The sequence below is a fragment of the Mustela nivalis genome (assembly GCF_964662115.1).
Source record: "Mustela nivalis genome assembly, chromosome: 6".
NCBI classification, from domain to species: Eukaryota; Metazoa; Chordata; class Mammalia; order Carnivora; family Mustelidae; genus Mustela; species Mustela nivalis.
This window is the reverse complement of record NC_139025.1, coordinates 10,032,894-10,045,455: the sequence shown is the minus strand read 5'-3', so window position 1 is coordinate 10,045,455 and position 12,562 is coordinate 10,032,894. Positions and strand designations below refer to the sequence as shown.

The 12,562-nt window shown below is 43.7% G+C and overlaps 1 protein-coding gene across 1 annotated transcript in view; it reads right to left on the bottom strand.

Moving 5' to 3' along the window:
- The window catches only part of SYNE3 (spectrin repeat containing nuclear envelope family member 3), a 978,380-nt gene that overhangs the window by 700,480 nt on the left and 265,338 nt on the right, over positions 1–12,562 (bottom strand). The window lies entirely within an intron of this gene.

Below are 12,562 nucleotides of genomic sequence, written 5' to 3'. Positions count from 1 at the left end.
CAGTTCAAAGTCCTTACAGTAGATGGAGCTATGTATTTCATGGTGATCTATTCTGTATTTCATATATCATGTGAAATTATTAACATTTTGGTGTCTATTAATCAGTTCATATTTTTTGCTTAAATTTATTAAAAAGCCATGGGATTCACTTGCCCTGGTTATCCTTGTTAGCTACACATTGTCAGAAAATGTTTAATTAAAGAGTTTCCTTAAAAATTGTACTGTGATTGAAAGCAATTGGTTCAAGTAATAGACATTATTAAAAGCCAGAGATAAGCCCTAACGCAAACCATGAACTTTGGGCTGATGAAAATGTGTCACTGTACGTTCATCAGTTGTAACAAATGTCCCACTCTGTTGATGGGGGATGTTGATAATGGATGGGTTAACTGTGTGGGGAGACGGGGTGGGAAATCTCTGTATTTTCCCCTCAATCTTGCTGTGATCGTAAAATTGCTTTAAACAAATGAAGCCTGAAGAAAACAAACAAACAAACAACAAAAAAACAAAGAGCCACAGACACAATGACATCTTCAAGACCCTGATAGATAATGTGTGCAAAGGACAGGTACATTTCATAGAAGGGCAGTCAACTTTCAAATAAAGAGGTCAACCCCCTTTGTAATCTTAAAAAAGCAAAAAAAAAAAAAAATAATAATAATTCAATAAATATATTTCTAAAACATATTTTCTAAGTTAACCAAAAATGTATGTGAAAATGCCCAGATGTGGTGACATTCTGTTAAAATTGCTGTATTCCCAGTAATAAGAATTGGTGCAATTTTTCTGGAAATCAACTTACTGGGAAACATAAAAATAATCACTCCTTGAACTGGTGATTATATTCTTAGGAAATTTTGCTAAGAAATGCTGCAAAAGGGAAAGGTGGAAGTTGTTTATTATAACAGGTTTATTTTTTAAATCATAGTAAAATATTCAAAACAACCTAAATAACAAATGTTAAGACAGTAACTAAGCAAAATATGCGATCAGAAATGATGAAATATTTTGCAGCCATCTAAATACATTTTCTCTCCATATAAAAATATGAAAAATGCTTGAGTGAAAGAAGAGTTGGACCAAATATTTCCAAGTATAATATTATATATATGCTCTGGTTAGGTTTCGTAAAAATTGTACATAAATATAAATAAGGACTAAATTAAATGGAAAATTTTAAGTAATATTTGTATTAGGTGATTACCAGTAGAACTGTCTCTTCTAAAATATTTTCTGTTGTTATAATGTTTTTGCAGGTAAAAAAATTCTGAATAGTGACTCCATTCTTTTACTGCTAGATTGAAGCAGGCAGAGATATGCGGAGACTCAGGATTTTATATCTAATCAGAAATAATAGCATTATGCTTGGCCTGAGATAGAGCTATTTTTCATCAATAGTGCACATATTTCTGTCTTCAATCTCATGTAAATTAAATCACCCGACTACATGATCTTTAAAAGAGGGAGAAATAATGCCTTATTAATTTGTTTTCTCCAGAACTGCACAGTGCTTGGCACATAGTAGATGCTGCCTACAAATTTTTCAGAGTCTGTTTTCACTGAGGAAGTGGCTAAGAACGTCCCCGAATAAGCCGACACTAAAAGTTCCTAGCCTGTGTCTGCGAAGTTCACGGATGCCCTGTGATTTATGGCACCTAAACGAAGCCGGTGAGAGTGTGTTCAGTGAGTGACTTCCGAATGAAGGCCCACTTGAGGTAGTCCTAGAAACTGGTCCTGAAATGATCCGGGGAGATGAAGTATCCTTCACTCTTACTCTCACACAATGTAGAATGAACTTCTCCCATGAGAGACAACAAAAAGGTCGGGATTCGTTGATTCCTTCTGACTTCCCCCAGAATAGCTTGGAAAATGGCAAAGATCAGGAAAACAGGTGTACATGGAGTTTTGTTTTGTTTTGTTTTTAAAGCAAGACCCATGAACAGCATGTGTCACGTGTCACTTTCTCTTGCATCATATTGGTCAGAACTTCATCACACGGCAACACCCAGCCGCAAAGAGGCCTGGGAAATGGAGTCTTTACTAGGCAACTAGGTGCCCAGATAACTATCTAGAAAAAGTAGTAAGGTACAACTAATAATCTACTGAAATGGGATAGTTTAAAACTTTTTATTATGGAAAATTTTAAGCATACAAAAATGTATAATAAATATCAATGTACCCATCATAAATCTTCAGCCACCATCAACATTTACTAATCTTATTTCATTCCCATACCCCTCTTCCCCACCACTACATAATTATGGATTTTAGAAAATCATGGTAAAATATACATATCATAAAAGTTGGATTATTTTCAGCATGACATCTTACCTATAAATACTTCAAAATGCTTCTTTCTAACACTGACTTTTTAAAACATAATCATCTGCCACTCTTTACATTACAAAATTAACAATAACTTGTCAATATCACCTCATTTCCAGTCCATATTAAAATTTCTCCATAAGTCTAAAAAGAATCTTCTTATAATTCATTCAAATCAGAGTCCAGACAAAGTCTATATATTGCATTTGGTTGTTAAGTCTTCTAAGTCTCTTCTATCCTGTAACATCTCGCCCCACCCACTTTTTAAAATGTCATCAATGTATCGGAGACACCAGGGCATTTCTCGTGAACCATAATATTCCTCAATAGGTTTGTAACTTCTGTAGAATTGGGTTCTCAGCAAACATTCCTTAGAATGAATTTCTAGAATTTTCTGGTCAAAATACATGAGCATCTTGCTCAGCACACCAGCGAACGGAAGTGTTTATCAAGTAGACTCCCACTAGTGGGAAATTATCCTATCACACTCCTCACAGCTTTGCAAACGCCAGGTGGCATTTAAAATTGTATGCTGATGTAGCGTGTGTAAAATAGCACTTCGATTTGCATTCTGTGAATTTAAAATGTGCAAAGTGGTACTTTTAACTTACATTTCTTTAGCTGTCATTTTCCCCCATGTGTTCCTGTAAGTTTGTTCTTTGTCTTATGTGACTTGACTTTTCAGATCTCTCCTCTGAGACAAGCAGTGTACCTCTAACCCCTAGAGGTAATTCTGGAATAACTTCCTGTTATAATCATGGTTACCATTCATATATTTTTTTTTTTCGTTAAGCTAAAAAAAAAATTGAAAAGACGTCATGTGTAGAGCTGTTTTAGGCTTAAGGAAAAACTGCACAGAAAGTTCCCGGGTGCACTATGCCCCGATTCTACAATTTTGCTCTTTTTCACAATCTTGCATTAATGGGGTACCTTTGTTATAATCGCCTAACCTGTACTTCACACATCATGATCACCCGAAGTCCGTACTTTATGGGAAGGTTCACTGTGTTGGGTAGGGCTGGGGGTTCTGACAAAGTCATAATAACAGGTACCCACGATTACAGAATCGTACAGAATAGTTTCACTAAAAATCCCTGCTCTGCCAATTCATCCCTCCCACTCTCCCCTGCAAACCTAGGAGACCACAGATCTTTCTACTGTCTCCATAGCTTTACCTTTTTCAGAATGTCATGTAGTATAGTTGGAATCATAAGGTGTGTAGCCTTTTCATTCTGGCTTTCTTCATTTACTAATCTGCATTTAAGGTTCCTCCATGTATTTCCATGACTTGATAGCAGATGTCTTTGTATCGCTGAATAATGTCTCATTGTATAAATGTACCACGGTTTGTTTATCTACTCACCTGTTGAGGAAATCTTGGTTGCTTCCAAGGTTAGGCACTTCAGAATAAAACTGCTGTAAGCATCTGTGTATGGGTTTTTGTATGGGTTTTTGTATGGGCAGAAGTTTCAACTCATTTGGATAAATACCAAGAAGCATGATTGCTGGATCATTTGGTAAGACAATTGTTACAAAAGAAAGAACAAACCCAAATTGGAGTCTTTTGCCCCCCACCACAGCAAATGAAGATTTCTCTACAGTTTCAACCTCTTCCAAGAATATGACCTTTTAAGTCCCCGGGACATTTCGGATCAGCTGTGGTGAGATCATCTGCGTGATACAAACCCTGCCGTTCCCTCCCCTTCCCCAACAAAAGAAGATGTTCTCACTGAAACAATCCTTTCTTTTCTTCTGCTAATATCTTCTTGCGTCACCCTCCTGCCTATGAAAACCTTCCCTTTGGTACAACTCTGAGCATCTCTCTACTTGCTTCATGGGCTGCTACCCCATTCTTCAGTTGCTCAATAAGGCCAACTGGATCATCAAATTTACTCAGTTGAATTTTTTTCTTTTTTAACATGATGCTTAGCTTTGTGGGAAACTGCTAAATTGTCTTCCAAGGTGGTGATACTGTTTTGCATTCCCAACAGCAATGGATGGGTTTCTGTTGCCCTGTATCTTCACTGGCATTTGGGATTGGCAGCGTTCTGGATGTTGGCTTCTCTAATAGATGTGAAGGGCGATCCCATTTTAATTTGCAATTCCCTAATGATCTACGATGTTAAGCCTCCTATTAAATGCTTACTTGCCATCTGTATATTTCTGTCGGTGGTGTATCTGTTCGGATCTTTTTCTTTTTAATTGGGTTGTTTTCTTATTAAGTTTTAAGAGGGTTTGTTTTTTGTTTTGTTTTGTTTTGTTTGATACATGTCCTTTTTTTACAGATATGTCTTTCAAATATTTTCCCCCAGTCTGTGGCTTGTCTTTTTATTCTAGTCACAATCTTTCATAGTTAAACTTTTTATTTTGAGATAACTATAGACTCACAGGTTGTTGCAAGAAATTGCAGGGGTCAATGCCAGGCTACCCCAAAATGTGCCTTTTTTGGCATATTGGTTACTTTAAATAAAAGTCATTTAAGAGACAACCCGTACAAGAAGGACAATCAGAACTTTGTCCATCCTCTTGAAAGCAATAAATAAACGTCACATGTGAAAGGTCCCCTTCTTGTGCCGGAGGTAGAGAGCCATCCTTATCAGCAGAGATGGGAAATTTAGAACCAGGAAGCTTGTTTAGATAACCCTTGTTACTTTTTGCTAATTGACTACCCCAGCCCAAACTAGAATTTCCTAATAATGAGTGCTCTCAAAGTTTTCTGTGGACACGTAATAAAACTTTGTGTTTTTTCTCCTGTGTATCTGTCTCATGTAAATTTAATTCTCAGTCCAGCTGGAAGACCTTGAGGGTTGAGAAGAAACTTTCCTTTCCTTTCAAGATAATACAGAGACCCTGGGTACCTTTTACACAGTTTCCCCCAACAGTACCATGCTGCAAATGTATAGTAACATATCAGGACAAGGATGGTGACATCGATACAGTCTAACACAGAACATTTCCATCACCACAGGGTCCCTCAGTCCATCATCTTCTGAATAGTCTTCCATACTTAGAGAAATTTCTGCTAGTGGAGTCCCGACTCCCTGTATGAGATGTGGTGGTGGAGGGCACCTGGTTTTCGGGGAGGCATTGGTAGTAGAGGTTTGCGAAGTTGAGCTCCTGGTGCTGAAAGGGCATCAGAGGGGTACTGCTAGTGCCTTTCCCTGGGGCTGGAAGGGGCAGGGTAAGTGCAGAGATTTTCTCATCCGACTTGGGTATTGTTCTCGAAGCTTTAGCTTCAAATTCCTTTCCCATATCCTTTTATTTACTTATTTAGTTGATTTGGTGAGAAGGCATAGCCTTTGATTACACAAACAATAAATAAACAAATACACTCCAGCATTATTAACTTCCATTAACTATCCTTTTCATTGACTTTTTTCTGCTTCATCATCCAGCGTCAATTTCTTTTGCTTGGAAGGAAACATTTTGACTGATCAGTTTCTTGAGACCCAAGTTCCCTTGGACCTCAAGAAACAGAGGTTAACTTCCAAGCATTTGTTTATGGGAGCATGTGTTTATAGGAGTTTTGGTACAAAAATATTCATGGGAACCAAAAATAATGCAGATGGCCATCTGAGACTGGATACCAGATTGTTTGTATCAGTGAGTGAACCCAGGGGACAGGCAGCTGAGGAGCAAGCGGAAAACAAAAGATGCTGAATTTAGAAGAATGATCTTCAGTGTGAAAAATCTCTCAGCCCCAGCCCTTCCTCTGAGGCACTCATCACGGTGTATACTGGGCTATAGCAGAAAGTTCAATTTTAAGGAGACCTCAGAGTTAAGATTTAGATCTTCTCATCTATTGCCTAGGTGATGCCTTGGACAAGACCCTTGACACCTCTCAGCCTCTATTTCTTCATCTATAAAATGGGGATGATAGGGATGCCTGAGTGGCTCAGTTGGTTAAGTGGCCAACTCTTGATTTCAGTTCAGGTCATGATCTCAGGGTCCTGGGATTGAACTCTGAGTCGGGCTCTGAGCTCAGCTGGAAGTCTGCTTGGGATTCTCTTTCTCCCTCTCTGTCGGCTCCTCCCCTCCATTCTCTCTTTCTCTCTGTCTCAAATAAATCAATCAATCTTTAAAAAATAATAAATAAGGGGCGCCTGGGTGGCTCAGTCAGTTAAGCATCTGCCTTTAGCTCATGTCATGATCCCAGGGTCCTGGGACCGAGCCTTCTGTCACACTCCCTGATCAGCAGGGAGCCTGCTTCTTCATCTCCCACTCCACCTGCTCTGTCTCTCTCTTTCACATAAATAAATAAAATCTTTAAAAATAATGAAATAAAATGGGGATGATAATAATCTACCTTCAGTGTTATTGCAAAGATTGACAAACTTGCAAGCTCATAATAGATACTTAATGAGCAGTCATTATTATTTGGTGTTCCATTGCAAAAGAATGAGCTAACCCATTCCCCAAGATGGACAAGGGGACGCTGGAGCAGACACAACCAGCAGCTTCCCCGCTGTTCATATCCTCCTTCTTCTCTGTTCACAGACAGGCCCTTCTTTTGCAAGGGCAGCAACAGTTTTAACTACAGAACTACATTTCCCAACCTCCGTTGCTGCCCAGGGCTGGTCATATCCACAGTGTCAGCCAAGGGGACTTACATGGAAGTCTACCAGGATGGCTTTCCCTTCTCCTTGGGGCTTCCTTCTGCAGTTCTGGCACAGAGATGGGAGGCTGGAGCTGTAGAGACCATCTTTTGACCAGAAGAGACCATGAGGGCAAAACCCACATGCTAGGAGTGGCAGAAGAGAATAAATCCTGAGATACTGGTGACATCATAGAGCCACTGCCCCTCAGGACCACCTATTTCAATGGCCTGTGGGAGAAATTAAAGCCTATGTGGTGAGCTCCTGTGGCTAGGTTTCTATAACATGCAGCTGAATGGATTCCCTGATGGAGACCCCAGGTGTAAATTAGCTTTTAGTAACAACTTTAAACCACAAGTTCTAGAATGTACTGGGGAGGAAGGGCAACTTAGACTTTTATCCCACTTATCACATACATAGTAAGAGTGAAAGCTGTTATTTTTTATATAAGTTTAGAAAAGTTGGGTGTTTTCCATAGCATCACATGATGGGGTGTCTCTGGCTTGAGGTCTCATGGGTCCCTGGAATGCAGTGCCAGCCACCATTTCACATGCTGTACATAGGAGGATATTTGGAGATTTGTCCCCCGTCCCCAAATTGTCCAGGGCTTCTGGAGTGTTTGAAAGAGGAAGAAGTCTGATTTGGTTCAGTCCTGTCTGGTGCTTTGATGATGTTGGAGGATACAGGCTTCCTGAAGCCAGGTACTCACCTGTGTCCACATGGTGACAGCTGGACAAGACCTCCTGCACCCCCGGCAGCCACAGGCCCTTGACAGTCTCTTTCCTTGGCTGGAGTATTCTTCCAGTGGCATGTGGGCCTACCTGCCAAGGGCTGTGCTCAATGAAGAAGGCTTGAAGCTGAACTGGTCAAGGCCAGTTGGGAGAAAGCACTTATGATTCTGAGGGGGAGGAGAAATTTCTTTCTACTCTTCAAGATTCTTACATGAAACAGATTTAAAAGGAGGAAAAAAACAACAACAAAGTATACTTTCTCACGCAGAGAGGCCCAACAATGAAATGGGGACTTAAAGAAATGACAAAGGCAGGCAGTTTTTATATTTTTTAGACAAAGACAATATGTCTGTGAGGAACTGATGGGACAAAGAAAACTTAACTTTGGGAGGTCCTTCAGTAAAGAATCCTGAACAGAATTTGGGCTGGAGTAGTAAATTCATAAAAAGAAACAAGGGTTACTAACTCTGGTGATAAGGATGTCTCTCTACCTCCTGGCACAGGGAGGGTGCCTTTCATTTGGGACATTTACGTCCAGCTTTCAAGAGGACAGAGGGCGTTCTGAGTGTCCTCCTTGCACTGGCTGTCTCTTAAGTGACTTCTATTTAAAATAACCAATAGGCACATTTTGAGGCGGTCCGCAATTCTCTCCCCAACCACTTTCCAGGGCACGTGGGCAGCCCTTTGTGGTGGAGATGGGCCCGATGGGTGCCAGCACCTTGGGTGTGGGCTGCAGTGGGGCTCTCTGACCCTTCCGCCTCATCACCAAATGACCTTTCTCAGTTCAGTTTTCCCTTCCGTACCACAAGAAAGACCGCACGCCTTTAGGAAACACGGAGGGATACCAAGAACATGAAACTAAACCATGTGTTGGCAGGTGCCTTGTACCCTCTGCAAGCAAACTGAACCTTCTAGGAAGTACACCGAGCAGCTGTGATGCGCGGGTTCAGGTAAGTGGTATCTGTTTAGCTAATAATGATGGGGTTGCATAAGACAAAAACTAAGACGATCATTTCCCTTTTGAAGGTGGAAGGTGCAGGTGGTTTATGACGATGCTACTCAAACTGTGGGCCCTGGCTTGCTGCATGTCCTTGGGCCTCTGTGAGGTTGAGTTCAAAAGCTGAGAACATCCAGATATTTTTTAGGGATGCGACAGCTTACCTGTATGTCCACTGACTCTAATAACATAAAATTGGGGCTTCTATTTTTTATGTCTTTATAAAATTTCATTTCTTGGTTATTAATTTATACCATAGGGTACAAAAGTTGTTCTATGACAGATTGGAAATACATTTTTTTTAAAGAGATGTCTTTCTCCCAAGTAGTTTGGGGAGACCTCTCGTTGAGAGTTTCTCCCCACAGACTTGGACTTTAGGGTACTCTGTCCCCAGGTAGGCAAGGCTCCAGCCCACAGTCATAGCTAAGCTCTGTCTTTGAATGCACATTTCCCCAAGGAGTGCCACACGGGATCCTCTGAGGGTCTCCAGGGACTGAGCTAAGGCTTCTTAGCAAGTAATTTTGCTTAAAATGGCACCTATGTGATTTGAAAGCTCACATTACCTAAACCCCAACTCCACATAGACTATTAGGAGGAGGAGATTAAAACTATGCTCAGCCTCTAGTTTTTCCTGTGGTCACTCCAGGGAGGTCTGTCTTTCACCCAGGAAGGCTGGGTGACTTTCCACAGGGGTTCCCCATCTGTTGGCAGAGGTGGAGCCCCCTGTGGGAATTAATTCTACTCTTTCACGCTAATTTCAGTAGATGGGGCATTGCCACTTGGGCCGGACAGAACCTTAGTGTGAAATGCTGCTGTCTGTCTAGAACATTGATGGCTGTCAGGACATCCCGAGGGTTACAGCAATGGGACACAAAGTCCACAGATGACGGATATTGGCTAAGAGGGGGTTGAGTTCTAAGCAAATATAATGGGAGCTTTGACTCTGTTGTTTAGGAGGGAAAGAAATAAGGGCGCTATTCTAATAATATGAACATCTGTCCTTGGATCATTTCTTGGGGATTTTCACAGAGAAGTCGCTCATTTCAATCCTCGCAATGGGCCTGTTACTATTTTCCATTTCGCATCTGAAGATCTGAGGCCTGGGAAAGTTAAAGACTTCCCTGAGGTCCCCAGGAGAACCGACCCCTTGGTGCCAGGTAGCAAGGGAAGCTGTCCTAGCCAGTTTTCTTGCCCGTGGCAAGCTGTGGGCCTCCAACCAGAATCCTGGGGGCTGTTCTTTCTGGGAGCAGCCATGGATCCCAGGCCCCAGGTCACGTCCTCTTGTTGGGGGGTGGGCTACAGCTGGGGTCACGGAAGGGAGGCTGATATAGTACACAAAGCCTGGCAACTCCAAGTTCTTATTCTAACTCTGCTGGGCAGCATGTGAGTGAATTTATTTTATCCAGCCTCAGCGTTTGCATGGGCAGGACAGGCGCCATCTCCCTCCTGGGTTGTTGTGAGTTTGATGACAGTGCCAAGGGTCTCTTTGGCCCTGGGGGAGTGCTCAAGAATTGGTAGCCAATGGCAGCCATATACACCGCTTTGCTCTCCAGCTACTCTCGGTCCCCTTCCAGGGCTGGACTTGACCTTATTCCTGCCCTTATCCCCAACACTGAGCCTGTGCACCCAGGATGCCTTCCATACAAGCGCATTTAACGAAGAAGCTGCACCCAGGATGCCCAACCTGACCGCCAGGACTTAAGCAAGGGTCACCGAGGCTGCTAGTTGCCTGTCCCTAGTTACATCCCCCCTCCTGTTAGAAGTCTGTGTAGCCATGTTCAGCCAAAGGACACCTGTCCTGACCACCTAGCAGCCATGTGCGTGACCAAGCTCAGTGATCCCAGGAGAGATGGTGTGTTGTCTGCTTCTTCCGGGGAGTCATAAGGCAGGATGGCCAACTTCCGCTCCTTCTGCCATCCTACAGCATGGAACTGCCTGGGTCATTTGGGGGGACAGACAGCATTTTGGAGTGTGAGGAAAAGGACGTCGGTCTAGGGATGATGCAGAGAGAGTGCTGTGAGCAGGGAGGACAGAGAAGGGGCTGAGCCAACCCTGGACTGACGGCCTCTCTCCTACAAGAGACAACATTAAAACCTTGGTCGTGTTTAATCCCGTGTTGTCACGGGCTTTCTGTCGAAGGCAACCGAAATCAATCCTAAATGTTACAGCTATTCATGGGAAGGAAAATGTCTTCACGTTTGACCTTTTCACGGCACAGGTGTGCCATCCAACCTTAGGTAGAACGTCAAGTTGGAACAAGATGGCGCAGCTGGTTGAAGGCTTTGGTGAGCCAAGCGTGGGATCTATCTTCCCGGCACGGGCCCCTGGTTCTTACTGTGGCCAGATAGTTGGATGTGTTTTCACCCTGCATTTTCTCCTTGCCTCTGATCAAGCAGGGAGCAGGCCTCGCATGAGGTCAGGAGATCAGAGATTAAACCATGTTTGGAAGAGGAAAAATGCAAAGACAGCAATGGGGGAGGGCAGAATGCCCATGTGGGGAGCAGGGAGCACAAAGTGGAGGATCCTTGGGATTCCAGTGGGAATGGCTGGTCAGGGTGCGGGGGACCTGGTGTCCAAACCCTATTGGAGATGCCCCAGCCTCAAGGCAGGGAAGCAGCAGAGCTTCAAAGGGGCTGTGCCCAGGGCTGACTGATGATGGGTCACCCAGGGCGCTCCCCGCACCATGTGTTGAGGATCCCTGGGCAAGGAGAGAGAAGGGAGACGTCCAACAGGCATCCCAACTTAAATTCTGACTCCAAACCTGCCCCTTCTACACACCCCCCACCTCGGCACATAGCGTATCCCCTGCTCCAGCCACTCAGGCCAAACCTCAGAGTCTTTCTTAACCCTCCTCTTCTCTTCCAAGCCACACTCGATCCATTAGCAACTCCAGAGGGTTTGCTTCCAAAATACACCCCAGTTCAGGTGCTGCTGCTCACCACAGTGGTCCATAGCTGTGTCCTCTCTTCCCGAGCTGGCTCTGTGCTCTGCCCTTGACCCTCAGCACCTACTTTGATGGCGGCTGCCCAAGCCTGCTTAAGTCCCATGCGCTCCAACCCTCCAGAGGGCCCCAGCTCACTTTTTTCCCCAGAGGAAAAGCCGAAGCCCTTATGACATCCTACGAGGCCCTGCCTGACCTCATGCAGTGAGCCCCGACCTCTCCTCCAACCCCCAACTCACTGCTTTGGCCCCATGGGACCCTTAAGAACACTGGCCATGAGCCCAGCTCAGTGCCTCTGTCATCACTGCTCCCTCTGCCTGGAAAGATCTTCCTCAGACATTTGAGGGACTTATCCCTGCATCTCCTTTGGGCCTTTATTCAAACGTCCGTCCCTCGAAGAGGCCTCCTTGACTATGCATAGTTCCCCTCCCCACCTGCTCTCAACCTGATCCCCCTTCCCTGACTTTTCTTCGAGCCCTCATGGATACGTATGTGACATGCTGTGTATTCTACTTATTTTGTTCATGTCTCTCTCCCTCCACTGAGACTGGAAACTTCAGGGGCATCTGCATGGCTCAGTCAGTTAAGCAACCGATTCGAGCTCAGTTCAGGTCATAATCTCAGAGTCCTGGGATTGAGCCCTTCGTTGGATTCCGTGCTTAGTGCTCCAGGATTCTCCCTCTCTCCCTCTGTCCTGCCCCTGCTCGCTCTAAAATAAATAAATCTTACCCAAAAACCCAATCAACAAACAAAAATGTAAGCTCCATGACTACAAGCCCCACAAATACAAGACTTTGGTTTCATTTACCGCTGGATTTTCAGCAATTAGAAGAGCACCTGAGACCCCGCAGACGTGTGATAAATATGGTACCTGGCCTTTAATTTGCTTTCCCTCTTTCCCTTGCATCCCTCTTGCTGCCCTGGGCTGTCCTCACCCCGCGGCAGTGCACTGGCACATTAAGTTTCACTCGAC